The 27,485-nt window shown below is 43.9% G+C and overlaps 1 protein-coding gene across 2 annotated transcripts in view; it reads right to left on the bottom strand.

Moving 5' to 3' along the window:
• Positions 1-27,485, bottom strand: part of ANKRD28 (ankyrin repeat domain 28) — a 496,481-nt gene that overhangs the window by 148,848 nt on the left and 320,148 nt on the right. The gene's annotated exons all lie outside the window — the stretch shown is intronic.

The following is a 27,485-nucleotide window of genomic DNA, read 5'->3' as shown; positions in this document are numbered from 1 at the left end:
TGGCTTTGCATCTGCGCAGAAAGTGACATGCGCAGTGCCTATATAGTCGGCACCCCAGCGCGCTAACATCAATTGCTTTCTGTGACATTACCACACCTGGATGCTGATGCACAAATGTGAGGACTCTAAAGCTCTTCAAGGGACAACCGAGATGGAAGCATTTGTTTGCAGAAGCTGGGAAGATGGGAGAGGTGGTTAAGAATCTGCAGCTAGATGGAATCTCTACCAGAAAATGTGTTACAAAAAGTAAGTAACTTGTTCATCTGATGGGAACTTTTGGCTGCAGATTCCTTACCTTAGGATACCCAAGCAACACCTCCCGAGAGGTGGGTATGCAAAAAGATTCAAACCAGGAATTCCTGGTGGACTGAATGGGCAGAGTGCTTGTCACTTAGTAGTAGTCAAGAAGTCCTTGGTAAACGTGTGCAGAGATTCCCATGTTACAGCCTGACACAGCCAGGACAAAGTCTGCAGGCTAACGCAGTGGTCGCAAGCCTTGGCTCTGGTGGAAGGAGTCCGCAAGCCTCAGGGGCTGTTTCTTAGCCAGTGCATAGCAGATTGTAATGCAGAGTACAATCCATCTGGAGATGGTAAGTTTCTGCACAGCTTTTCTTTTGAAGGGTGAGACAAACCAAAAAATCAGCAGTGTGATGGTCTGGCCGGCGTGGAAGGGTGTCAACACTTTCAGCAGGAAAAAGGCAAATATTCTCTGGAAAAAAGGTAGTAAATGGAGGGTGCACAGAGTGCCTGCAGATCGCCAATCCTCCTGGGCGAAATAACGGTCACTAGAAAGGCTATTTTGATGGTCAGGAGACGTAGAGGGCAGCTATACATTGACTTGAATGGTTAGCATATCAAGACGGTCAGAACTAAGTTCAGGTCCCACTGGGGCATGACAAAGGATTTTGAAGGAAACATGTTGGAGGCCTTTGAGAAAACAGACTACAAAAAGTGAGTTGAACAGGGAAGGCTGATCCTGGCAACCGCAAGCAAGCTGATAAGGCTGCATTGTGCCCTTTAACTGTACCCACTGCAAAGCCTTGCCAGGCTAATGGAATACCAAATAATCCCCTCTTTGCCCCTTTGTCTGAGGTGTTAACATTTTTGGTAGTATACCAAGCCACAAATCTGTCCCTACAGCAAGCATACACTGTCTTGGTTGAAGGACGTCTGGCTGCCAGAATGACATTACAGACATTTTAATTCAGGTCACAAACTGTCAGTAGCTGCCTCTCATTCTCTGTGTATGAAGGCGAAGTACGTGCAGGTTTGTGTGCAGGACCCTGCACTCTTGCTGTGACAGGAGCTCTTCCTAAAAGGGCAGCCTGATTGAAAGGATCAATCCCCAATCGAAGCAACACGAATTACAAGGACTTACTCATTCCTGAACTTGAGAACTCAGGGCAGGAATTGTTTTGGCAGAAAGGCATACAGGAGGCGTGAGTTCCACTGAAGACCAACTGCGTCTCCGAGCGAGAGACTCCTTGGAAACTCCAGAGCAGACATTGTGAATTATAAGTGGTGGTGAACAAATCTAACCAAAGATCTCCCCAATCACTGAAGAGAAGACCTTGCACCACCTCTGGATGGAGACGGAATGTGTGATGTGCAAGGCATCATTGGCTGTAATTGTCTGCACTGGCATTTAGAGAGCCCGCCAGATGATGTACGACCAGGAAAGTGTCCTGACGTGTCAGCCATGTCTCTATACAAGGTCCACGACTCCACCTCGCCGTGCTTGCTGCAATGCCACATGGTTGTCTGTGAATATCTGAAACAGTTCTCTTGATGAAAGGAAGAAAGGATTTCTATGCCAGGTGTATCGCTCTCAACTCTAACAAGTTGATGTGGTGCTGAGACTCCATCGGAGATCAGAATCACCACCTCTCCCAGAATGGTGGCCCAACCCAGGAGTGACATCTGATGCCACAGTCAGCTCTTGGTGAAGGGGAGACAAGTCTACCACTGACCCAATGATAGTTTGTCAGCTCCGATTGCAGATCTTTCACACTAACCTCCGATATGTGGAACAGGTCGAAGAGATTTCCCAGGTGCTGCGCCTACTGGGACTTCAGGCCCCACTGCAGAACCCGCCAGCAGGATGCAGGAGGCCATGAGGCCCAGCAGCCTCAGTCAGTTATCAAAATCCAGATGAATCATCAGAATCATAGCATGAATATCTTGGACTCGCCACTCCGGAGGATAAGCCCAACACCGAACTGTGTCCACAATGAGTCTAATGAAAGGAAGCATCTGAGATGGAGTCAGGTGTGACACATGCAGATAGTAAACCCCAGTGAATGCAGGTGGTGTGCCTTAGTCTGGGAATCTGAAACGATTGCCTGGGATGAGCCTGCATTCAACAGACCGTGGTCGAGGTAGAGAAAAACTGGAACTCCTGACCTCCACAGAAGGACTGCGACCACTGCCATCACCTTCATAAACACCCAAGGGGCGCTGGCAGGGCCATGAGGAAGAACAGTGAACTGAAAGTGATCATGGCCACCATGAACCGCAAATAAGGACTCTGGGTGGACGGGATGGGTATGTACAAAAACAGGTGTACTGCAAGTCCAACGCAACCGTCCAGTCTCCAGGGAAGACAGGACCTGAGCTAGCATGAGCATCCTGAATTTCTCCTTCTTCAGAAAGAAGTTGAGAATGCGCAGATCTAAAATACTGCAGAGTCCTCTGTTCTCCTAGGGCAACGGAAAGTGGCAGGAATAGCAACCACAGCCTACTTCTGATGCCAGCACCCACTTGATGTCTCCTTTGGCCAAAACAGCCTGCACTTCCTGACTGAGGGAGAGGTGGCCCTCCATCAGCCTCTCTGAGGATACTGGCATTTGCACCCAGGTTTCTGTAAATGGGAGGGTGTAACTCTGCTGAACAATTTGAAGCACTCATTTGACCGATGTTATGGACTGCCAACAGGGCAGGTGGTGCTGAATTCTGCAGCAGGCTGATTGAGCCATGATGGAGAAAGGGCAATTTAAAGGGGTTTGGCGGCTGCAGTTGGCAGGGGTAGCGGACTGGGCAGACCTCTTTCCTTGGGTCCAAAGGGGCCTGTGGGGAGCATGTTGGCCTTGGTGGCTGGGCAGGAATGAATACCGCTAGCAGTCCCTACCACAGTCAAAGAAGAGTCAAAAGGCAGAACGGGGTTGGCGTGGGGCCATGGAGAGGCCCATGAATCAGGTATTAGCCCGGTTGTCCTTAAAGCACTTGTGTGCCAAATCTTCCTAAACACCAAAGAGGTGAGTGCCATTGAAGGGCATGTTCCTAAAGTATGCTGGGAAATCCACCAAAAAGCCAGTAGATCTCAGCCAAGCATGGTGTCTGAGTGCGGCTGATGCCGTAATCACTCTGCCTAGAGAGTCTGTTGTATCCAATTTGCGGCTGCATTCCTGCCATTGGCAACAGCCTGGGAGAAGATGGCTTAAGCTTGCTCGGAGACCATGGGCAGCACTTGTGACACCAAATCCCAAACTGTGTGGGTATGTCAACCCAAGAGGCATGTGGTGTTCACCGACCGAAGCACAAGGCTGGTGGAAGAGTCCATCTTGACAAAGGTATTCAGCATCTTGGATTCCATACCCAGTGGTAGGAAACATGCCAGGGCTGACTTTGAAGATGGAGGCCTGGACAACCAGAATCTCTGGGGGTGGGGTGCTGCGTGAGGAAAGTTGGAACCACAGGAGTGGGGCATGATGGTAGGCAATTGTACTGTGCGCAGGAGCCCCAATGCATGGTTCGGCCCATGCAGGACATCTGGGAGGGCTTTGTTAAAAGGAAGCAGTGGTTCTGAGGGGGGAGACTCCCAGCTGAAGCACCTGTATAAAGAATGACTGCCACTGAGAACAACATAAGGTCCAAGACCTCAGCTGTCCTCCTCAACACCATGGCAAAGGAAGCCCCTTCCTCTGTAGCCACATTGGAAGAGACAGTGAGTGTCTGGGGAGGTATCCAAACCACTGGCATCTGCCAGTTACTCATACCAGTTGCCTTCATGCGACTTGCCTTCAGGCTCTGCAGTCCCAAGGGTCCTTAGATATGTCCCAATCGTAGTCCCTGCAGGGTCTGTTGACATAGGAGGGCTCCGCCTTGGACTGTCAAGTTCTTATCAGCGCCTGAAAATGTCGGGAGATGCCAATCTGTCTCCGGAAGAGAGGGGGGGTATGAAGAGGAGGTTGGTGGTGCAGGGAACGACATCACTGTAACGACTTCCGGGAAGGATGATTTACCACCACTGGAGCTGATCCCAACCCAGAACCAGATCCAAGGGGCTCAGCTGGAGCAGAGGGAAGACCAGCCAGCAGAAATCCAGTGAGGACACCCGCAAACCTATGGTGCCCCAAAAGGCACTACAGTGGGGTCAGCCCAATCAAATATGAGTTGTAGGCCTTCCTATAACTCCTTTAGTCGGGTGTGGGCCACTCCAGATGTGGAAAATTCTGGGAGTTTTGGCATGGATCTAGGCTCAGGCTCTGCAGTAGATGCATTGGAGCAGGGCCTAGATTTGTGGCATTGTTCCCATGCTTTGTCCATAGACTTGGATCAGCAGGGCAAGGTTGAAGAGCACTTTGACTTCTGCAATTTGTTTGCACCCGATCACAAATTTGAGTGTGATGAGTAGAGCCAGGAATGGCCCTGTGAGCAGGCCCAGACCTTCTGCATGAACAAGACCTGGAGTGTCCCAGAGCAATCCTGAAACACCCTGGGGTTCACAGCATGACAGTCTCCACATGCCTTGGAGTTGTAGCCCGGCAACAGAGGCAAACAAGGTGGAGGTCAGTTATACATCTGTATGTGACAGGAACCACATCCCTAGCACTCTGGGAGACAGTCCCAAAAAGGTAGACAAAAAAAAAGTCTAAAAAATAGTCCAAAAAAAAAAGGGGGGGGGGGGGGGGAGGAGACTGAGGTAGCGCACTCTGACGGCACAGAAAGAAGAGCAGATGTTAGCGACTGGGGTAGTGCCCAGATCGGCACCATGCACGCCACTTCCGGTGTAGATGACGCAGAAACAAGACGACTGACTACACCTACCAGCATACAGAGGTACTGTTCAAGATTTCTTGATCCAGTCTGGCTAGAAGTCTATCAGACACTAGTGTTGCATTCATCAGGATTAAATGAATTCTCAATTATGATTGGCTTGTGGATTGTGGAGCATGTAAAAAAGAAATAATGGGAAAATCAGAACATTAAAAACTTTTTGACTTAAACAGGTTTTGGAGGTTATGACGACACTCAAGAGTAGACTTTTTGAATTTAGGGTAAGTGATGGGTCCAAAGCTGAGCTTCATGAAACAAAAGTAAGCCTTTTCTATTAGAACCGACTTAGTGGCAGCTGCTGTGGTGCACATAGCGTTCAATGTATCTTGTTTGGCAGCAGAACATTGAAAGGTAAAACATCTGAATATCATGCACAGCACCAGCTGGGGAGTGTAGAGTTTCTGCCTTATGCTCTGTCATAATTAGCTTCACTCTCTTTAGACTGTTTCTGTGGAGCAAAACAATGGCACATACTCTTTCTATTGGAACTAGTTTGTATTAAGGCATAACTTGCACACCGCACAAGGACACGAATGTTAATAATGCATTTGTAATATTTTGTCTTTAAGACAAACCAATTTCTACCAGAAATACTGTATACAGTGTTTTGACAGTACATTACAACATTGGTGGTGCGGGGTATAAGGGTGGAGGTAAGCAGACCTTTAACAGAAAAGTGCTGAAGAGGAATAGTAGTGGGGATGCATTGCAGATTATTACAATTTAATTATATAAAAGCTTAAGTAGGGTCTTGTAGACACAAACACAAAGGGAGATTTAGCCTAAATCTCACCTGAGAAGAGGCCACTCCAGTCAACAGGTGCCCTAAAAATAAAGGCAGGTGGCCTGTCGACCGGTTTCGCAGTACATTGATGTCAACAGCACTCTAAATACATTGGTGAGACATCTGACACTTTTTGGCTTATGTATAGCTCTGTCCAACTCTGCGTAAGGCACTAAGGGCCTGATTACGACCTTGGCAGATGGGATACTCGGTCACAAACGTGACATAGGATATAATGGAGCTTGTAATACGGCAGACGGCATATCCGTCACCTTTGTGGCGGGGCCATCCCATCCGCCCAGGTCGTAATCAGACCCTTAGTCTTGGAATGGGGATAAAGGTCCCTGTGGATAGAAAGCTGGTTGAGATTTATATACAGCAGTGCTCTATTGAGACAGAACAGTGCCCTGGGGTGGCGTGTGCGAGTGTAATGTGCCACGCATTCCATGCATTCTCAAAGATAAACGTCAGAAGTTTAGAGACTGCTTTTTTGAATAGTCAACTGATCTGGGCAGACGCAGTATGTGTTTGGAACATTTTAACAGTGAGTTAAGAAAGCTGATGACAATGTTAATAAAGGTGACATGCAAATAAGCTCAACTGGGGTTGTGGGAGAGTGAAAAATGAGTCAAAAGTGCAGAAAAGGAGAACAGAGGTGAAAAGAAGGAAAGGATTTTCCTATAATCTTAGTTTTCTTTCAGGATAATCTGAAATTGAAAACAAAGCTAGTGCCGCCCACGTGTAGCATCTTGGAGCACTTCTTTGAGTGTATCTTCCTCACTTTTGGCTTCAGTCAGGAAGGCTTAGTCTTCTATGTGACATTAAATAGTTCTGCATTGGGCAATTTCATTAATTTACATTAAAAAGCTACAATACTTTTAAAATACAGAAAAGTCACTAGAAAATAGATGACTATAAATAAACTAATTTACATTGATGAATTCATCAGGATAGTTTAGCCTCAGATGTAGCAGCTATGTAAAAATGAAAACTGACATACCCTTTAAGAAGTCTCAGCCCTGGAGGTGTCAGTTCTTTTTAATGACCGAGTCAAAGGATAGAGTTATAAAGAATACATTAATCATCCCTATTCCACCGGGGAGGAGGGATTGTTTTTTATGATTTCAATGGATAGTCCAGTGAAGAACCATGATTACAGATAAGAAACTTTTCCTTCTTCAGAAGCTCTCCACTGATAATCATAAGCACTCAAAAGAATGTTATACCCATCCCCCAATACCCACTTTGGACAAGAAGAAAGTGAAATCAATGAATAATTGAGCAAACGGTTCTCAATAAGGCCTGTCCTACTTGGGCATATGTCCTAGGATCTGAATCGAGCCAATAGGGTCTTGTAAATGTGCGAACAGACCTCCAGGTGGCTGGCTGTGGCCATTTTGCAGATTTCAGCAACGACCACATTTGTCATTTATACAGCCACAGCAGCTTTACCTCATAGTGTGCTTTGGCGTGCCAGGTAAAGTTTAATTCAATTTCGAACAGCATAACATAAGACAAGAAACTTCCTCTGGACAGCGATTGCTTGGGCATGTCTAACCTTGTGCATTAAAGAACTTAATTTGCACCATAGTCTTATAAAGAGAGAATTTTAGAACTCTCAAGAGAAGTGTGCAGAGATCATCTGCCAGAAAAGTAAGGTTCAGAAAGAATGTTGGTAACATAATGGCTTAGTTTACATGAAAATCTGGAACTTTTTAAATAGGAATTTCAAAGAAGTCCTCGTGACTACCCTGTTGCTATAAAAAAACAGTCTATGATTCAAGGGAATATAAGCCCTGTATCCCTCTAGCCCTGTAAGCCAATATAACAGCTACAAGAAAAGCAGCTTTCCAGGAACAGTCATAAGGAAGCCTTGTGGATTGGTTCGAATGGTGAATTCATGAACGTAATAGTATAATGGTGAACTTCCAGAAAGGGTCTACAACTGGAGATATTTTAATGCCTGTAGGAAGTCCTTAACCAGTGAGATCTTTAAAAAAAAAAAAAAAAAGAAAGATGTCTGTGAAGAGCATTTTCATAGGCAGTAATGGCAGTCATGCAATCTTTATAGAAGAGCACTGTAAACCAGATCAGGTTAAATGAAGCAAATATGGAAGCAAAGTTTTTTCTCTGTAGGTCTTCGGATCAGCATTGTACCCAAAACACCATCTACATAAACCTCTTCCATTTGAAGAAGTGGGAAGCTCTTGTAGATAGCAATTTAGCTTCTCTTAAAACTTCCATGTAATCCTGCGGAAGGCTGAAGTGTCCATACTCGATTAGTTCAGGAGTGAGGCTGACGAACCAAGGGGGATAGGCTGGAGTGTAGCATCTGGCCCCTGAACTGGTCTGGTCTGCAAGGCAGCTTTCTGTGCGTCGTTCTTATAGACAAAGAAGGTCCATGAACCACCACTAACTCATTCTGGGTCCTGAGGAGTAAGACAGTTGGATGATTATTGCTGGAATTATCGATTATCAAGTGGGGCATTAAGCATAGAGAATTTTTTTCAGACCAGTTATTACTTTTCCCCTCATTGGTAGAACCTCAAGGTGACTTTTTAGTTCTCTGCGATGGTGAAGAGATGAAACAGAGGGAAACCTGAATCGCACAAGACGCTGTCAAGGATGGAATGGTTGAAGACTCACTTGTAGTTGTCATGAATTGATCTGCTTAGAGGGTGCGCTTCAATGCTGTGGACATTAGGGAGATGGGCCGCAGTGATAATTAAGTTCCTGGCTCTTAACCAATTCAAGGTGGTTTGTGCTTACAGAGACAAGGCTCCAGACTGTCTGGTTTCTTTGTACATTGTTGTTGTCCTGTCCATCTTAACAATAAGGGATTATGCCCTCTGAGAGGAAAGAAAGGATTTCAGGGCAAAGTGTACCGCTCTCAGCTCCAGCAGACTGGTGTGGCATGTCATTTCCTTTCCCTGAATTTGAAGGTCAGCACCCCAACCAGAGAAAGAGGCAGTCAATATAGACTGGGATGGAACTTCTTGATGAAAATTCATTCTGCTTAGGAGTTTCTCTGGACAACGCCATCACTTAGTGGGCTGCATTGGGATAAAGAATGATCTTGTTGTCCGACTTGCCTCAAATGACACCACTGGGCTTCCAGATACTCCATTAACTGTCACGTGGAGGCTGGAGCATGGAGAAAAAATTAGCAGGTATCATGGAGGTCAGTTCTGACAATACCTGCCTCACTTTTGTATGGATTGCTTTCACACACATTGTAGCATTTCAAATGTACAGATAATAGTCATTCTAGTGAAGGATACACTTTTGCTTTTAAGATATTCATGTAGTTTGAAATGCTTCCCCTCTACTTCTGTGAGTAAGGAAAGGGGGGGACGTAGAGACTCCTGTCTTGACCATCCAGGAGGTTCACCATCTGCAGCCAATTGGTGACCTCTTCTACCTTTGAGTTGGCGCTTCTGTTGGTAGAAAGGTCTGTGTCGCTGCTGTGGTTGATCTTGAGGCCACTGAGGGGTTTGTACCCTCTGTGAGTAGTATAGCTGATCATAAATTCCAAAGAAGTGTTTTGCCAGATCTTTCTTATTTTCCAGATCTACAGTCTTTAAGGTTTCCATTCATTTCAGCTTGTATAAAAGCTATTTTATCATCTGTATGACTTCCAAATAAAGTGCCAGAGAAAGGCAAATTTAAGGTGCGCTGCAGAGCTTCTGGCTTAAGGGCCTGTTAATCTTAACCAAGAGCAGCACCTTAAAGCCAGATCATAGTATCCATGAGCAGCTGAAACAGGAGTCTGCAGCTGCACTGATGACTTGGACACTATCATGCCCTCATTTAAAACTTCTAAGAAGTCTTCTCTTTGATCTTCCAGTAGATAGGTGAGACATTGTTGGAGCCCTATAACAAATTTGTCATTCGTACCCAGAAGGACAGCAGAATAATTCCTTAGCTGGTTCCAGTTGGCCCAAGAGTAATGGGAGTAGGTGACTGGTGGATGTAGGTTGGTGAAGTGTTTAAAAATAAATAAATAAATAAAAATAATCAGTGGCATTGTCACTGTTGGAGCTAGATGAGGGATATTACATTTGCATAAGCACCTCCTTAAATGTGTTGCCCTCAGAGGACCTGAGAACGCTTAGAAGGCAGAGTGCCAGTTTGCATTCCAACATAGCTGCAACCTATATGGCTACGCTGTCCTTATTCCTTCAACCCCTATACCTCTAGAGAAAGGCCTTTAAAAGATGTTTTGTAAAGTCATCTCTTTTGTAGTGACTTTTCTACATTTCACCGTTTTAAAGCAAATGAATGGAATGAGCCAATACAGCCTATTTTACAGGCTGTTAAAAAATATTCAACCTCAGCAGGGAAGATGTGACCTTCTTGAAGTAAAGCACAAAGGGAAGACCGAGGCAGATATTTTTTTTTTTTTTTAAAAAGCGCCAAGAGATCCCGCACTTGGGCTTAACTATTCAGTGCTTATGCTTATCGATTGAGCTCCCTGCTGGAGAAGCAGGGGCGCTCTTAAAGATGAAAATGTTGGAGGCGAAATTGGGTGAAACAGACTGGTGTGATTTGAGCAGGCGCAGACGTGCTTTTGGTAGCTGGCCATCTCTGCAAAGTCCACAGCTTGCTCATAAGTTTCCTAAAGCCATCTCCAATCTGGGTCTGGAGGGGACAAGAGGTGGGTGCCCTCCAAACTTATGGAGCAGAAGTGGGAAAGAAACAGCAGGAATCTATGTTTTGAGAAACAGGCCCACACACTTCGGTAGGAGAGAGGATTCGTCTAGGATTATGTGGATTGTGGAATGGTCAGAGGGTGGGTAGTTAATGACGGGAGGTGAATGTGAATGAGCTTCAGCAGTTTGTCGTAGGTGGGGGATGAAGTGAGTCTTTGGAAAAGAGAGTTCAACACAACTTGGCGCCAAGTTTATCATCATATCAAGGCCATTAAAGGAGGGTCCAGCGGCTGAAGGAGACAATCCATCAGAACACACGGTAGTCTGAATGGTGAGACAATGTGCATGCCAAGAACTATTCTAAATGAACACACTCAGAGGCAACCCAGTATTCCCCCAGGAACTGGGTACAGACGTCTCACTTAAAAATGGTCCTAGAGGAATTGTTTAGGTATAGTTTGTATACATATGATGCAGTCTTGAATTAATGAAAAAGACAACTCCGTACTGTCCAAATCCAATATATCAATCAAAAGAATTTCAGGAAGTAAAAAAAAAATTTTTTTTTACAACAAATACAATGAATCTCTAAACAGAACACTGAATATAACCCCCTAGATCACAAGATTGAATCCCAACAGAAGATCCAGGGTAGGGTTCTTGCCCTCCTCTTGACAGGTCTGCACAATAATTGCCATGTTTTCAGCCCCAGTTCAAGCAACATCATGTTTTTCAATTCAACCTGTCAAATGCGAAGGTAATGTCGACTTTTCGGTCCGTGATGGCAGTCAGGTCCGTCAGAATCATCAGGACTCAGTTTTGTAAAATAATACCTACACATAAGGAAAATTAACTATAAAACAGTATCTGCCACATCACACCATGTGTACTGCCTGTTGAACCAAAGACCACACCATAAACAGGTGTGGATACTAATATGAGCCACCGCCTAAATGACAAAAGTTCAAAAAGTACCTTAAGAACATAGAAAACATGCACCATATCATACACTGTCAGGCCCAAATCAGAATAGCTACATTTCATTACGTACAAGTTTGCTTAACCGCCATACAATATACACTCTAGAAAAACACTGCCTCCATTGCAGCGTATTCATACCTTCTAAATATGGGACCACAGACGTCTGTCTCCATTTGCATCCGCTCAACGCATGTGAGTCAGACTCAAACATTGCCAGTCTTCCCGGCGTGTTTAAATAAGGAAGTGACCGGTCATGTGACCATTCCAGTGACTATGGCGGCCGTCTTAAAATGGTAAAAATACCTCACCAATACCCAGAATTTAGAGATGGTGGTAATAACTGTAAGCTTCCTGTTGTGGACCTCGGTAACTTAAATCAAATATCCATCCATCCATGCCATCTGCTCAGACAGTGTTAGTAAGATACACACGCTATCGGACTCTATTGCAGAGCATTCGCGTAGTAACATGTCACATGACCACTGCAATGACTGTGGCTGCCATCTTTAAATGTACTAATGGCTCATCTAAATGCTCTCCAACACTAAATCCACTATCGCAACTCTGCTTCAGGTAGCCCCAGAGCCTAATTTATCCATAGAACAGAAAGAAAAGATTGACCTAACCAATTATTCTCAGGGCATTTCTAGCCAGCAGCCACAACAACCAATACAACTTAATGTCAGAAATGAAAGTACAGATAAAGGGACTCATAGCCCTCACACCATCCATAAGAAACAAACAGCCACAACAGGAATTCCTGAAAGGGACCATGCCCTCTCTAGTAGAACTACTAGATATAGTAAATATTGATTCAGCATCCACAATTGCAGGCACAGAACCATGAAAGGAGGTTAAGCTCTATAACCCTCTATGTGGAATACATCTCATTAACTGTTATGTTCTAGATAGTCCATCTACGACATTGCCAGAATTTGCCATTCCACCAGTTGATTCAGACCCTTCTTCACTGCATCTGCAAGGAAAATCCATTGGTTCTCTTTAATGGCGAACAGGAGGTCCACATTTACACGTCTTTAAGAGTGTGTACATCAAGTACAAACCAGTGCACATCATTGGGGGCATGTTTCATAAGATTGTAATGTTCTACCATAGGAGCATTCACGACATTACACCATATTCAGGACTAATTTTAATTAGAACATTGGAATGCTGGGGGCTCCATTGAAAACAATGGAGTGCTGCGGGCTTTTACTGGCCGGTAAAAGCCCGCAGCACCAACATTCCAATGTTCGCTTTGTTCACAGCAACAGCTGTGAACAAGGCCTCACGGAGCCAGAGACTATTTTAATCCCCTCGGGCTCCGTGAGCAATTTGTTTTTTTTAATAGAACATTCTGCCACACAGGGCAGAATGTTCTAATAGCCTTAGAACCCGCCGTAGCGGGCTCTACCGGCTATTAAAGGCCCTTTCCCTTGTTAAATGAGCGGGCCTTTAATAGCCGGTAGAGCCCGCTACGGCGGGTTCTAAGGCTATAATAATCCATTTTCTGACCTCCCGAGTTGTTTTACCAATGTAACATGGGCATTGAATACAATACATAATGTTAGTTGAACCACCATTAGTAAAATGTTTTAGCTGACAAGTTCTCTCATTTAGACATGTTTTCACAATTCTAGTGGAAGCACACGCACTGCAGTTCCCACATGGGTAATGTCCGACCCTCTGTGTTATGCACACTGAGTAACATCAGGGGACTGTGTCTGGTTTAATGTAGGCCCTCGCTGGACTGTGTCAAGTTTTTTCCACTTTTGAAGGCAAATAATAGTTTCAAGTGGAATATCAAGAGGCTAATAAATGCAACTTTAAAAAAATAATCTTTTTAATTCCATTGGACTCTGAACCAAAAGTTGTAAAACAAGTCATATGGAAGTGAACAGCTTTCTCTTGGACCTGTAATGGAGTAAGGCTTGTCGATCGTAATACCAGGCACGTTTCAGGGATCTTTTAACCAGTCTATATAGGTGGCCTCTCAATCAATTTGGACATTAAAGTCTTGGCTTCCAAAAGATAGTCACCCACCATGCAGACCCTTATTGGTACGAAAATTGGTTACCTACCTTTAACTATGGTCCTCCAGTATTGGTATCTTTCATAGATTCACATGCTTGAATCATGGCAGTCGTCAAGTCTCACGGTAACTTTAAATACACATAGCAGTAAGTGTAATACACTAGTCCTCAATGGCCATAGACAGGTACTGCTATAGGCTTTTCCATGTTCTTTAAAAAAAAAAAAAGAATCAAACCTGAACTACAACAAAATAGCACACTCTAGAACACTCCCAACAGAGGCTGATTCCCTCAGATTTTCTAGTACGAGTGCGAAGTATATAGTTTTAGATTTGAGGGGAGCCTCTAAGGGGAGGAGGGTGGGTTGCATGTGAATCTATGAAAGATACTAATACTGGAGAACAATAGTAACAGGTAAGTAACCAATTTTCTTCTCCAGTATTGGATCTTTCATAGATTCACATGCTTGAATTAGAAAAGTGAGCAGTAAGTTTTATTTTGACCATAACTTTACTGGTTATAACAATAATAATAACAATGATAGTAACCATAGTTAATACTGATAACAGTATAAGTAATAATAATATTATTAGGCAAGTATTGATAACGTACCTATTAAGTGGAATGTGGGGAAAAAAAAACAGAGGCTCACCTTAATGGAATAGATGTCTCAGCACTGCTTGCCCGACTGCTGTGCCTGGTTTTGTATGTCTCACCCAGGCAGTAGTGCTTTGTGAACATATGTTGACTGGACCATGTTGCTGCCCGGCAGATATGTTGTAGAGGCACTCCAGCAAATAGGGCCGCGGATGTGGCTACAGCTTTGGTGGAATGGGCTTTAACCTTACTGCGTAAAGACTTTTCTGCCTGAGAATGACAAAATTAAAGTCAATTCAATCCATCTGGCGATGGTCTGTTTAGATACAGCACAGCCCTTCTTAGCATCTCCATATGCTACAAACAACTAGTCTGATTTTCGTATTTGATGCATCCTTTGAAGATAAAACTTTAGACATCTCTTTACATCCAGCGAATGTAGACTCTTTTCCGCTACTGTTTGTGGATATTGAAAAAACGTTTGTAAAATTACTGGTTCATTCAGATGGAAATTTGATGGTACTTTTGATATATACTTAGGATTTTTTCAGAGTATAACACTGTTTGGAGTGAACTGAAGAAAAGGATCCTTGATGGTGAAGGCCTGTATGTCACTCACCCTCTTTGCTGATGTGAGAGAATTAGTAATGTTTTAATTCGGGAGGAGTATAACGAGGGGCCATGCTGAGAGCGTCAGAATCTTGAAATTGCAGCTACATGTACTCTTACTGATGAATAAGAAAGTCTGGATTTTGCTAAGTGTAGCAAATAAGGAAGTATTTGCTCTGGCGGCAATGCCATAGGATGGATTCCTGAATTGACACCACAAGCAGAAGCGCTTCTATTTAAACGTATAGGTCTTATTGGTAGTATCAGCCCTGGCTTGTGCTAATATAACTCTGCATTCTGGTAGAATGTTCAAGGAGGAAAACTCACTGAATTCAGGAGCCAGGCCGATAAGTGTATAGACGATGGGCCCGGATGTCTGACTTGGCCATGGTTCATGGTCAGCAGGCTGGCGCCCGTCTGAGTTGAACATGTGGTTGCTCCGAGTATAGAAGGAATTCTGTGAACCAGATCCTCTGGGCCATTTGGGTGCCATGAGGAGGAGACTGCATCCCTCCGTTTTCATCTTGCTGATCACCCTGGGAATCAAAGGAATCGGGGGAGAAGCTTGGGTATAGATTACTGACCATCTCATCAAACAGGCATTTCCCCACAACCTTTTTTGGGGATGCCAGCTTGCGTAATAAGGTCATTTCTTGTTTTCGCTTGAGGCAAGAAGCTCTAGATTTGGCTTGCCCTGTTTTTTGGAAAAGCTGGTAGAGAATCTGCTGGTCGAGCTTCCACTCAAGATATAGGATGATTGTTCTGCTTAACGGGTCCACTAGGATGTTGGGCTGTCCCGGCACATGTTCCGCTTTCAGAAAAATTTGATTCTCTATGGCCCTCTTCCAGATGCTCTGGGCTTGATGCGAGAGCCCAAACCTTTTTGTTCCTCCCCATTTGTTCAGATAGAACATACTTGTGGTGTTGTCCGTTCTTATGAAGACTTGACTTCTAGATTTTTGGCAAGAAAGCTCTTAGGGCCAGATCAATTGCCATTAGCTCCAGTAGGTTTATGTGAAGCTTTTTGTCCATTTGCGTCCTGTTGCCGCTTATTTGCAAATCCTGAAGGTGGGCACTCCAACGTTTGAGGGACGCATCTGTTATTATGATAATCTGAACATGTTGCAGAAATGGGAGGCCCTTGGACAGATTTGACAGTTTTGTCCAACAAAACAGGGCAGTTTTTAATCCCTGATGTGATCTGATGTTCGAAGGAGCCAGTCACCTGGAACCACTGGCTGTCTAAGTGCTCCTGCAGAGGCCACATACATAGTAAGCAATTCTGAACCAGCGGAATACATGAAGAAATCATTCCCATGAATGACTTGTAGATCCGTACCGAAACAAACTTTTATGCTGAGAGCTTGTGAGCAATCTGGCAGGTTTTTCGCCGTCTCTCATGGGATGGAAATGCTCTGCTTTGTTTAGTATCCAGTAGCGCCCCCAGGAAATTCAATCTTTTAATGGGATGGAAATGCAACTTTTGATGGATGATGGTAAGGCCCAGGCTTTTGAACAACTGCAGACAAATGGACATATGTGCACCACCTGATGTGTTGATACCTTTTTAAGCCAACCGTCCAAGTTTGGAAAAACCTGTACTCCTAGTCGTCTTAGGTGAGCTGCTACTGGGGCTAGCTTTTTGGTAAAGACTCTGGGGGCTGACTTTAGTTCTAATGGTAGGACTCTGAACTGTAGATGCATACCAGCTACCTTGAAAAGGAGAAATTTGCAATGATTTTTATGTATTGGGCTATGAAATTACGCATCCCAGAGTTCTGGAGATGTCATGCGATCTCCCGTATTTAAGAGGCGTAGAATATCCTGAAGCGTTACCATACAAAATGTTTGTTTTTTCAGGAACTTGTTTAAGGCTCCCAAATCTAAAATAGGATGCCAATTCCCCTGAAGGTTTTTTCACCAAAAAAATGAGGGAGTAAAACCCCCGGCCTCTCTGAAGAGCTGGGACAATCTCCAATGCTCTTCTGTGTAGCATGGAAGATATTTCCACAAGGAGTTGCTTTAAACGTGGAGGCAGTGGTCCTGATTGAGGAGTATTTGGAGGCTTCTGGAGGAATTCTAAAGTATGTCCTTTGGATACTATATCTAGTACCAATTTGTCTGAGGTTATCGCTGACCACTGAAGGATGTGCTAACTTATGCGGCCTCCAATCTTTGCTACAAAAGTGGGGTAGGTAGCTGGTATCAATGTGCGGTCATTGTTTTCTGTCAGTTTCTCTGCCACGGGTTGAAAGCCTTCCTCTTGTGGGGTGCTTGTTCTCAGCTGTTGGTGGTAATCTGTATTGCTGTTGTCCATACTGTGGTCTATAGAATGGCCTGCTTGATGTTGTTGCCTATATGGTTGGCATCCACAGCAAAAGGAGTATGTTCCTCTGCCTCTAGCCCCTCGAAAGGGTTGTTTTTTGTACTGCTATGTGCCCAGAGATCTGGCTGTGTCCGCCTTGATAGATTGTAAAGCTTCTTCCACATGTTTGCCGAAGAGGCATTCACCTGCGTATGCCATATTGAGTATCTTGCTCTGTATTTCTGGTCTAAAGGAGGTAGATTTCGGCCAACCCTGTCTGCTCAAAACTGCTGCCTCTGCCCGTTGCCTGAATCCTGTTAGGGAGATGTCAATGGCACAATCAATTATTTCAGCTGCAATCCGTTCTCCCTCTTGTAGTACTTTCTTTGCCTCCAGTTTAGAGTCTTCAGGTAGGTGGTCGATGTGTGTGGATATATCTGACCACAAATGTCGATCATATCTGCCTAGAATGGCAGCCTTTACTGTTATTGCTGCAACAGAGGAGAACTTGTTGCCAATATTATCGAGACTATGTGCCTCTCTATCTGGCGAGAAGGATATTGGCGTTGAGGGATTCTTTGAGTGGCGTGGTGCTGCCTGAGAGACCACAGAATCCTGCTTAGGATGCCCTATTAAGAAAGTTGGAGAATCCTCTAGGGCTTTATATTCCTTCTCTAAACATGGTATTTGAGGAGGTATTGTAGCTGGATTCTTCATCGCTTTTAGGCCTTCCTGCCATATAAAATCTACGACAGGTACGGCTCTCACTGACTTCTTTGCTGGTTCCTTAATGTTATAGAGGAAACAGTCCGTCTCCCTAGATAGGATGGGTAACTCAAAGCGTTTAGCTGCTCTCCATTAGGTTATGGAACCCACCTATATCTTCAGGTGGAGAATCTACAGGTCCTGCGAAAGGTGGCGATGGAGTAGGTATTAGGTTTTGTCCCAAAAACTAGTTGTAGTATGTATTACTTCTTCTCTTTCCTCATCTGTGACTTGAGGGTCATCCTGAGGTGGTTGGTCGAAAGGCACAGCAACCTGTGGTCTGAGTGGAGTTCCCAGAGGGATAGGGACAGGTGTCTGTGGGTACTGCTTTCCGTTAATAAGGTTGTGGAACCAGTGTTGCCTGTACTGAGGGTAGAAATCTTCTATAGTAATCGTCCAATATATTTTGAAGATTTGTTACTGTAAGGAAATGCCTCCGTGGCATGGTTACCCCCTGACTTTTTGCCTTATGCTGATGCCAAGTTATGATTGGACGTGTGCTGGGACCCTGCTAACCAGGCCCCAGCACCAGTTTTCTTTCCCTAAACTGTACCTTTACTTCCACAATTGGCACAGCCATGGAACCCAGATAAGTCCCTTATAAATGGTACCCCTGGTACCAAGGGCCTTGATGTCAGGGACGGTCTCTAAGGGCTGCAACATGTCTTATGCCACCCTGGGGACTCCTCACTCAGCACATGCACACTGCCTCACAGCTTGTGTGTGCTGGTGGGGAGAAAAAGACCAAGTCGACATGGCACTCCCCTCCGAGTGCCATGCCATCCTCACACTGCCTGTGGCATAGGTAAGTCACCCCTCTAGCAGGCCTTACAGCCCTAAGGCAGGGTCCACTATACCACAGGCGAGGGCATATGTGCATGAGCACTATGCCCCTACAGTGTCTAAGCAAAACCTTAGACATTGTAAGTGCAGGGTAGCCATAAGAGTATATGGTCTGGGAGTTTGTCAAACACGAACTCCACAGTTCCATAATGGCTACACTGAAATCTGGGAATTTTGGTATCAAACTTCTCAGCACAATAAATGCACACTGATGCAAGTGTGGAATTTATTGTAGAATGCACCCAAAGGCCATCTTAGAGATGCCCCCTGAATACCAATCCGACCTAGTGTGGGTCTGACCAGTTTCTGCCTGCCACAACCAGACGAGTTTATGGCCACATGCGGAGAGTGCCTTTCTCACACTGTGGCCAGAAACAAAGCCTCTACTGGGTGGAGGTGCTTCTCACCGCCCCTTGCAGGAAATGTAACACCTGGCAGTGAACCTCAAAGGCTCACCCCCTTTTGTTACAGCGCCACAGGGCATCCCAGCTAGTTGAGATGCCCGCCCCTCCGGCAACTGCCCCCACTTTTGGTGGCAAGGCTGGAGGAGATAATTAGAAAAACAAGGAGGAATCACCCACCAGTCAAGACAGCCCCTAAGGTGCCTTGAGCTGAGGTGACCTCTGCCTTTAGAAATCCTCCATGTTAAGTTTGGAGGATTCCGCCAATAGGATTAGGGATGTGCCCCCCTCCCTTCAGGGAGGAGGCACAAAGAGGGTGTAGCCACCCTCCAGGACAGTAGCCATTGACTACTGCCCCCCAGACCTAAACACCCTTAAATTTAGTAGTTAGGGGCACCCCAGAACCCAGGAAATCAGATACCTAAACCCAGAAGAAGGACTGCTGACCTGAAAGCCCTGCAGAGACGAAGGAGACGACAACTGCTTTGGCCCCAGCCCTACCAGCCTGTCTCCTGACAGGAAGAAAACAGCAACGCATCCGACAGGGACCAGTGACCTCTGAAGCCTCAGAGGACTGCCCCGAACCTAAGGCCCAAGCAACTCTCGTGAGCAGCGGCTCTGCTCAACAACAGCAACAACTTAGCAACTTTCTTGCAACTTTTAAAGATTTCATTCTTCCCGCCGATAGCGTGAGACTTCACCCTCACCATCTGACGCCCCCGGCTCGAGCTCCAGAGAACCAACACCACAGGGAGGACTCCCAGACGACTGCGACCTTGTGAGTAGCCAGAGACAACCCCCCGGACTCCCACAGCGACGCATGCAGAGAGAATCCAGAGGCTCCCCCTGACTGCGACTGCCTGTAACAAGGAACCCAACACCTGGACCAAGCACTGCACTGGCAGCCCCCAGGACCAGAAGGAACCGAACCTCAGCGCAGGAGTGACCGCCAGGCGACCCTCTGCCTAGCCCAGTCGGTGGCTGGCCCGCGAAGCCCCCCTGTGCCCTGCCTGCACCGCTAGAGTGACCCCTGGGTCCCTCCATTGAATCCAATACAAAACCCAACGCTTGCTTTGCACACTGCACCCGGCCACCCCTGTGCCACTGAGGGTGTGTTTTGTGTGCCTACTTGTGTCCCCCCCCAGTGCTCTACAAAACCCCCCTGAGGACACAGGTCCTCAGACTGGAACCGGAGCACCCCCGTTCTCCATAGGCACCTATGTGTTTTGGGCACCTCTTTGACCTCTGCACCTGACTGGCCCTGAGCTGCTGGTGTGATAACTTTGGGGTTGCCTTAAACCCCCAACGGTGGGCTGCCTATGCCCAGGAACTGAGACTTGTACGTGCCTTACTTACCTGACAAACTAACCATTACTTGCCTCCCCCAGGAACTGTTGATTTTTGCACTGTGTCCACTTTTAAAAAAAAGCTTATTGCCATTTTAACTAAAACTGTGTATGTTATTGCTTTAATTCAAAGTTCCTAACTTACCTGTGTGGAGTACCTTGCATTTTATGTATTTATTTCAAATCTTGTGGTTCTAAAAATAAAGAAAATATATTTTTCTATATAAAACCTATTGGCCTGGAGTAAAGTCTATGAGTGTGTGCTCCTCATTTATTGCCTGTGTGTGTACAACAAATGCTTAACACTACCCTCTGATAAGCCTACTGCTCGACCACATGACCACAAAATAGAGCATTAGAATTATCTGTTTTTGCCACTATCTTACCTCTAAGAGGAACCCTTGGACTCTGTGCTCACTATCTCTTACTTTGAGATAGTATATACAGAGCCAACTTCCTACAGTTACCAATGACATTGGCATAGCTATGGAGGTGTCCCTATTGCCATATTCAGAATGTGAGGAATCTACCTGGTCTCTTGCAGAGTAGTAGTTGTCCTGGTAGTGATCAATCATCATTTAGATCTCGACGCTGAGCTGTGATGGACTGCTGGCTACCCCAAACATGCCTTCGTCCTGAGAAAATACATCATCCTCGTCAATTAAAAAGTGTTGAGGAAGGTATGGTAACACCTTGCTTGGAGAAGTATGCATTGGCAAAATTACAGAGGATTTTCTCCTCACTTAACGACAGCGGTAAAAATTTTGTTTTCTCAGTTTTTGTCACCAACAGGTCGCTCGTCAACAGATCTTTTGTCGCTGTGTGCTCAGTTGACGGGTCCGTCGCCATTGACGGGTCTGTCGTCTACGGGTCTGTCATTGACGGAGTCTTATTTATTGTGTTTCTCTTGAACGTGTTCCTCGGAGACAAGTCCCTCGTCAATGGGTGTCGTTGTCGGATGGGTAGTCGATGGTGTCTTTTTTGCATATTATAGCCATTATAATTGTTGTTGATGACAGTGGTGACAATGTGACAATCAGGAGACATGGCTGTGGTAAACGACGACATGACTGTCGTTATCTTAGACGCAGCTGTTGATGCACGCGTCAATGTTTTTTCCGTCAACGAGGATTTTTTGTCACTCTAGAGGGAATTTATTTTTGTAGACGACGGTAAAGACACTGAAGTACTTTTTGGGGGTGCTTTCTTCAGTGATTGACTTGTAGGCTCTGAGTGATCCTTTTTAAGGTCTTTGAATGACTGTTGATGAAGCATAGCTTTCCTGACCTTTCTGTTGTTCCAGTGAAAGGTGCTTGGATTTTTTAAGTACTTTTTAGGTGGTTCTAAAGAAAGTTTCTCTTTACTTTTAGGCCTTCTAAGAGATAGAGAGACCTGTGAGGAGGCCTCACTATTATCAGAAGAAGGGCATTCCAGTGCTTTTTGCCTCTGTAGCCATAGTAAAAGTCTCCCTTCTCTGCCTTTAAGAGTCTTATGAGTAAAAATGGAACGTATTTTCAATCTCACACCTTATGATCCGGATGTAGACTGTATATATACTTGTGTGGGTCATCAATATTAAGTATTTTCTTCCCACGAGTGTCACAGACTCTGAAGAGTCCTTTTTTAGTTTGTTGGGACATCACGTCCAATGAAAAATCTGATATATCTGACTTAAGTTTTCCAGTCAGTGCAATAAGAAAGATTAGAAGCTGAGCAGAGCTCAGAGAGACTCCGTTAACACGACGTGCTGTAGAAAATCCGAGGGAATCAGCCTCTGTTGAGTGTTTTAGAGGGTGCTGTTGCCTGACTGGTTGTAGTTTAGTTTTTTTTTTTTTTTTTTTTTTTAAAGAATATGGATAGGATATAGCAGCACCTGTCTATGGCCATTGAGGCCTAGAGTAGTAGACTTACTGCTATGTATATTTAATGTTACTGTGGGACTCCCACCTCGACTACGAGGTGGATGATTCAAGCAAGTGAATCTATGAAAGATCCAATACTGGAGAATTCAAGGATTTCACTTCTAATGGATGGTGTTGGATCTTTCTTTAATTTGTTGTAATGTGAAGGATTATGTAGTTGGCTTAAAACTTCCTGCTCATAGTCTGTTCTATCTTGAATAATGACACTTCCTCCTTTATCAGCAGGTTTGATAACTATTTTTATTGCTAGCTAGGGAGGGTAAAGCTTCATTCTGCACTCTAGTAAACTTGGACTGCACATATGTATGTTCTGTGAATACTTTCCTTACCTCAAACAGAACTCCATTTTCAAGCATTATGGTTTACTCTCTGGACTTACTTGTGGATTCTTGGTAAACCACAATTTAAGTCTCACAGTCCTAAAAATGTACGTAACTATTTGAGTAAAAAAAATGGGTCATTCTTATGAGTTGGAACAAAGGATAGACCGGTACTCAGAATTTCAACTTCTTTAGACCTTATCTCATGTGAAGACAAGTTAAAGATCTGTACCTCCTCCATACCAGGATTATATGCCATATTGTCTACCACTCGTAATATTGATTCCTGGTTTGTCGGAACCCTGGGGTGTATTGGTTCCTGAACCACCCCTGTCTGAAGTTCCTTACCCTTCTACGTGCTGGTCTCTGACCCCTTTGTAAAAACGTTTGTCTAGAGGTGGAGGGTTCAGTATTACAACTTGTGCTAGGGAGGACACAGTACAAACAGAGTTGTCACTATCAGAATAATTAGTAGTATCTAAGAAAGTAACAATATGTTTCCGAGTACCACCATTATTTACTGTTCCATATTGGTAAAAATCTTTGTTTATATATGGATATGTGCCCTCCTTACTATATCTTCATATCTTCTGATGTCTTTTTATAACGTATCCGTTTTCTTCAGGATATTAGTTTTTTCAAACTCAGAAACTAACTCCTAACTTTTTTTTTCTTTTTTTTTTTTTAGTTTCCATGGCATGGTTATAGTTAGATCCTCCATGAACTTCTAGGTCTACAATCTCTTTTTTAATCATATATATATATATATATATATATATATATATATATATATATATATACACACACATATATACATATATATACACATATATATATATATATATATATGTATATATATATACATACACATACACACACATATATATATATTTTAGAGTAGTTTCTATGCTCCTTACCATCCAACTTCTTGAGCATTTGTTTAAAACGAACCAGAACCCAATTTTAAATTCCTCATCATCAACAAAAATAATCGGAATATTCGGTACTAGTAATCCCACCAGGATATTTGCTTTAAACAATCTGTTAAATACTTGGCGTGTAGCTCAGTCCTTACCAATTTCTTATGGAATGTTTCTAGTTGGGCCAAAGTGGAGTCCTGTTGTGTACTTAAAATTGATGCCCTCTGTTGTCCTAAAAGACAGGCCGCTGGCTATTCTAGCAATGCAATCATCAGTGTAAGATAATGTTTCCTGCTCAGACATTTGCCATACCAGCCTTTTATGTTCTACCCAAAATCCACAAAAATACAAAGACGCCACCAGGAAGACCAATCGTGGCTGGCTGTGAGTCGGTTTTACAACCACGTGCAGAATATGTTGATTTTGTTCATTAAACTGTTTGTACCTCTAACCAAGCCATGCACAAGAGATAGTCTGTCTGATCAGTCAAATAGAAGGGGCTCATTTTAATCCTTTGGTTGACATCTTGGTTACGATGGATATAGTAAACTTGTACGCAAATATTCCACAAGGTGAGGCACTTGAGGTAATTACCACTTGACTCTAGACCAGGACCTCATAGGGTCCCCACTGATTTTATCACAAGTTGTGCTCAGACTGCACTGGAACACAATTACTCCTTGTTCGATGAGTTCTTTGCACAAAGGGAGTAGAAATGGGAGCTATTTTTGCTCCTGATATTGCAAATCTATAAGTGGCCTCTTTTGAAGAGTATACCATCTATAAAGAGGGCAATCCTTGTGACAGTTACATCACAAAATGGCTCCGGTATATAGATGACATTTTCTGTTTGGCATGGTCCAATAAGTGACTTACTCCAGTTTCACAAATGAATTAATAATGAAAATACAAACGCAAAATTTACCCTGGAGTAGGATACCCATTCCATTATTTTTTTCGATTTGAAAATTTCACTTGATGAGTGTGAGCTGTATGTAGGTCTATATACTAAACCCACTGCCAGAAATACTCTGCTGAGATATAATAGCCATCATCCCAGTAATTTAAGGGACAATTTACAGTTTGGGCAGTTTAAGGATTAAACGTAACAGCACCAAGAAAGACAACTATTTTTTTTTTTTTTTTGGAAGCCAAGACTTTAATGTCGAAATTGATTAAGAGAGGCTATATAGACTGGTTAAAAGATCCCTGTAACGTGCCTGGTATTACGAGAGACAAGCCTTACTTCAAGTCAAAGAGAAAGCTGTTCACTGTCAAATGACTTTACACAACTTTTGGTTCAAAGTCAAATGGAATTAAAAAGATTATTTTTAACAAGTTGCATTTATTTGCCCCTCTTGACATTCCACTCGAGAAACCATTATTTGCCTTCATAAGGGGAAAAAAAATGAGACAATCTAATGAGGGCCTACACTGAACCAGAACCATGCACACTGAGTATATCTGGGGGCTAACACCGAGGGTCGGACATTACCCGTGTGGGAACTGCAGTGCATGTGCTTCCATTAGAATTGTAAAAACATGTTGTCGAAATGAGAACTTGGCAGCCGAAGCGTTTTATTAATTGATGGTCTAAAAATGTTATTTATTGTATTCAATGCCCATGTTCTTTGTTTTACATTGGTAAAACTCCTCAGGAGGTCAAAAAACGGATTATTCAACATTAATCACGAATACAATGAAATGTCATGAATGCTCCTATGGTTGAACAATTACAATCTTATTAAATACGCGCTGGTTTGTACTTGATGTTATAAAACCCTCGAAAAGGCGTGTAAATGTGGACCGCCTGTTGACCATTAAAGAGAACCAATGGATTTGGCTTGAAGATGCAGTGAAGAAGAGCCTGAATGAACAGGTGGAATGGCAAATACTGGAAGTGTTGTAGATGGACTATCTTGTATGTGATGTACTCCACATAGAGGGCTATAGATCTTAACCTATTTCATGGTTTGGTGCCTGCAATTGTGGATGCTGAATCGATATTTAGCAGTTCTACTAGAGAGTGTATGGTCCCTTTAGGGTTTCCGATTGTGTCCTTTTATTTCTTATGGATGGTATGAGGGCTGTGAGTCCCTTTATCTGTACTTTCATTTCTGGCATTAAGTTGTATTGGTTGCTGGCTACTAATGCCCCGAGAATAATTGGTTGGGTCAATCTTTTCTTTCTGTTCTGTGGATAAGTTAGGCTCTGGGACTACCTACAGCAGGTATGGGATAGTGGATTTCGTGTTGGAGAGCATTTAGATGGGCCATTATTGCATTTCAAGATGGCCACCGCAGTCATTGCAGTGGTCATGTGACATGTTACTACTTGAATGCTCTGCAACAAGGAGACCGACAGCGTGTCTATCTTACTAACACGGACTGAGCAGATGGCCTAGATGGATATTTTATTTATTAAGTTACTGAGGTCCACAACAGTAAACTTAGCATAATTACAACCTTCTCTAAACTCTGGGTATTAGTTAGGTATTTCTTTATCATTTTAAGAATGCCGCCATAGTCACTGGAATGGTCACATGACCTGTCACTTCTTTATTTAAACACGCCGGGAAGGCCTGCAATGTTCGATTCCGACTCACATAGGTTGAATGGACGCGGATGGAGACAGAAGCTAGTGGTCCCATATTTAGAAGGTATGAATACGCTGCAATGGAGGCAGGGTTTTTCTAGAGTTTGTTGTATGGGGGTTAACCAATTTTAATATTTGTGGATTTGTTTACTTGGGCTTGTAGGTTGAAGTCACCTTGTGTGTTGCTACAGAGTCTATTTTTGCAACGTGTTGTAAGTAGACGAATGTAGCTATTCTGGTTGGGAGCCTGACAGTGCATCAAAATGGTGCACATTTTCTATGTTTCTAAGGTACTTTTCGAACTTTGTCATGTGGGAGGTGGCTTACACTAGTATCCACATCTGTGTTTGTGGTGTTTTCTTGGGTTCAACAGATGTCATTTGGCAGATTGAACGTACTGTTTTATAATTAATTTTCCTTATGTGTAGACATTATTTTACAACACTGAGTCGTGATGATGGTCTGACGTGTACCTGTGAATGCCAGAGACTGAAACATCGACATTACCTTCTCATTTGACAAGCTGAATTGAAAGACTATGATATTGCTTGAACTGGGGCTGAAAACAAACGAGGCAATTATTGTGCAGGGCTGTGTCAAGAGAAGGGTTATAACCCATTCTGGGATCTTCTGTTGGATTTCAATCTGATCTAGGTGGGTTATATCCAGTGTTGTTTATGAGATAGACATTTGTTGTACTTGTACATTTTTTTGAACTTCCTGAAACCTATTGATTAATATATTGGATTTGAACAGTAAGGAGTGGTCTTATTAATTAATTCAAGACTGGATCATATGTACACAAACTATATCCAAACAATTCCTCTAGGACCATTTTTAAGTGAGACAAGAACTATTCTAAGGTGCAAGTATAATACCCAAGGATGAGGCAAAGGTAAGACGTATTAGGGAGGAGGTGGACGGCTCCACCTTACTACTTCGGGGTGTATGAGTGAATGTGGCACTGCCGGTGTGCAGGGCACCAGGTGTATCTGTCTGTAGGCGCAATCTGTTTCCCTATTGGCAGTGCAGTTTAGGCTTTGCCAAGACAATGGTGGGCGTAGTTGGATAAGTGAGAACTCACAGTGAACTGGAATGAAGGTTGCTTTATTGTCCTTAAAAATGATATTTACATGAATGGGTGGTACTGGGTGATGTTAAACATAATTGAAGGGTTAGGTCTAGGTGGGGTAATCAGATGGCTGGGCGGGCGGTGTTTTTTTTGGAAGAGACTGTGGGCTAGTATGAGGCTAGTGAGGTGGACATGAATATGATTTTGGAAGGTGGGATCCCAGACAGTGAGTGGCCATGAGGCCAGTAACTCTGGCAAGAGAGGGCTAACTGAAGAGGATGAGTG

Source organism: Pleurodeles waltl, chromosome 10 (genome assembly GCF_031143425.1).
Source record: "Pleurodeles waltl isolate 20211129_DDA chromosome 10, aPleWal1.hap1.20221129, whole genome shotgun sequence".
Lineage (NCBI taxonomy): Eukaryota > Metazoa > Chordata > Amphibia > Caudata > Salamandridae > Pleurodeles > Pleurodeles waltl.
This window is presented reverse-complemented; position numbering and strand designations above follow the sequence as displayed.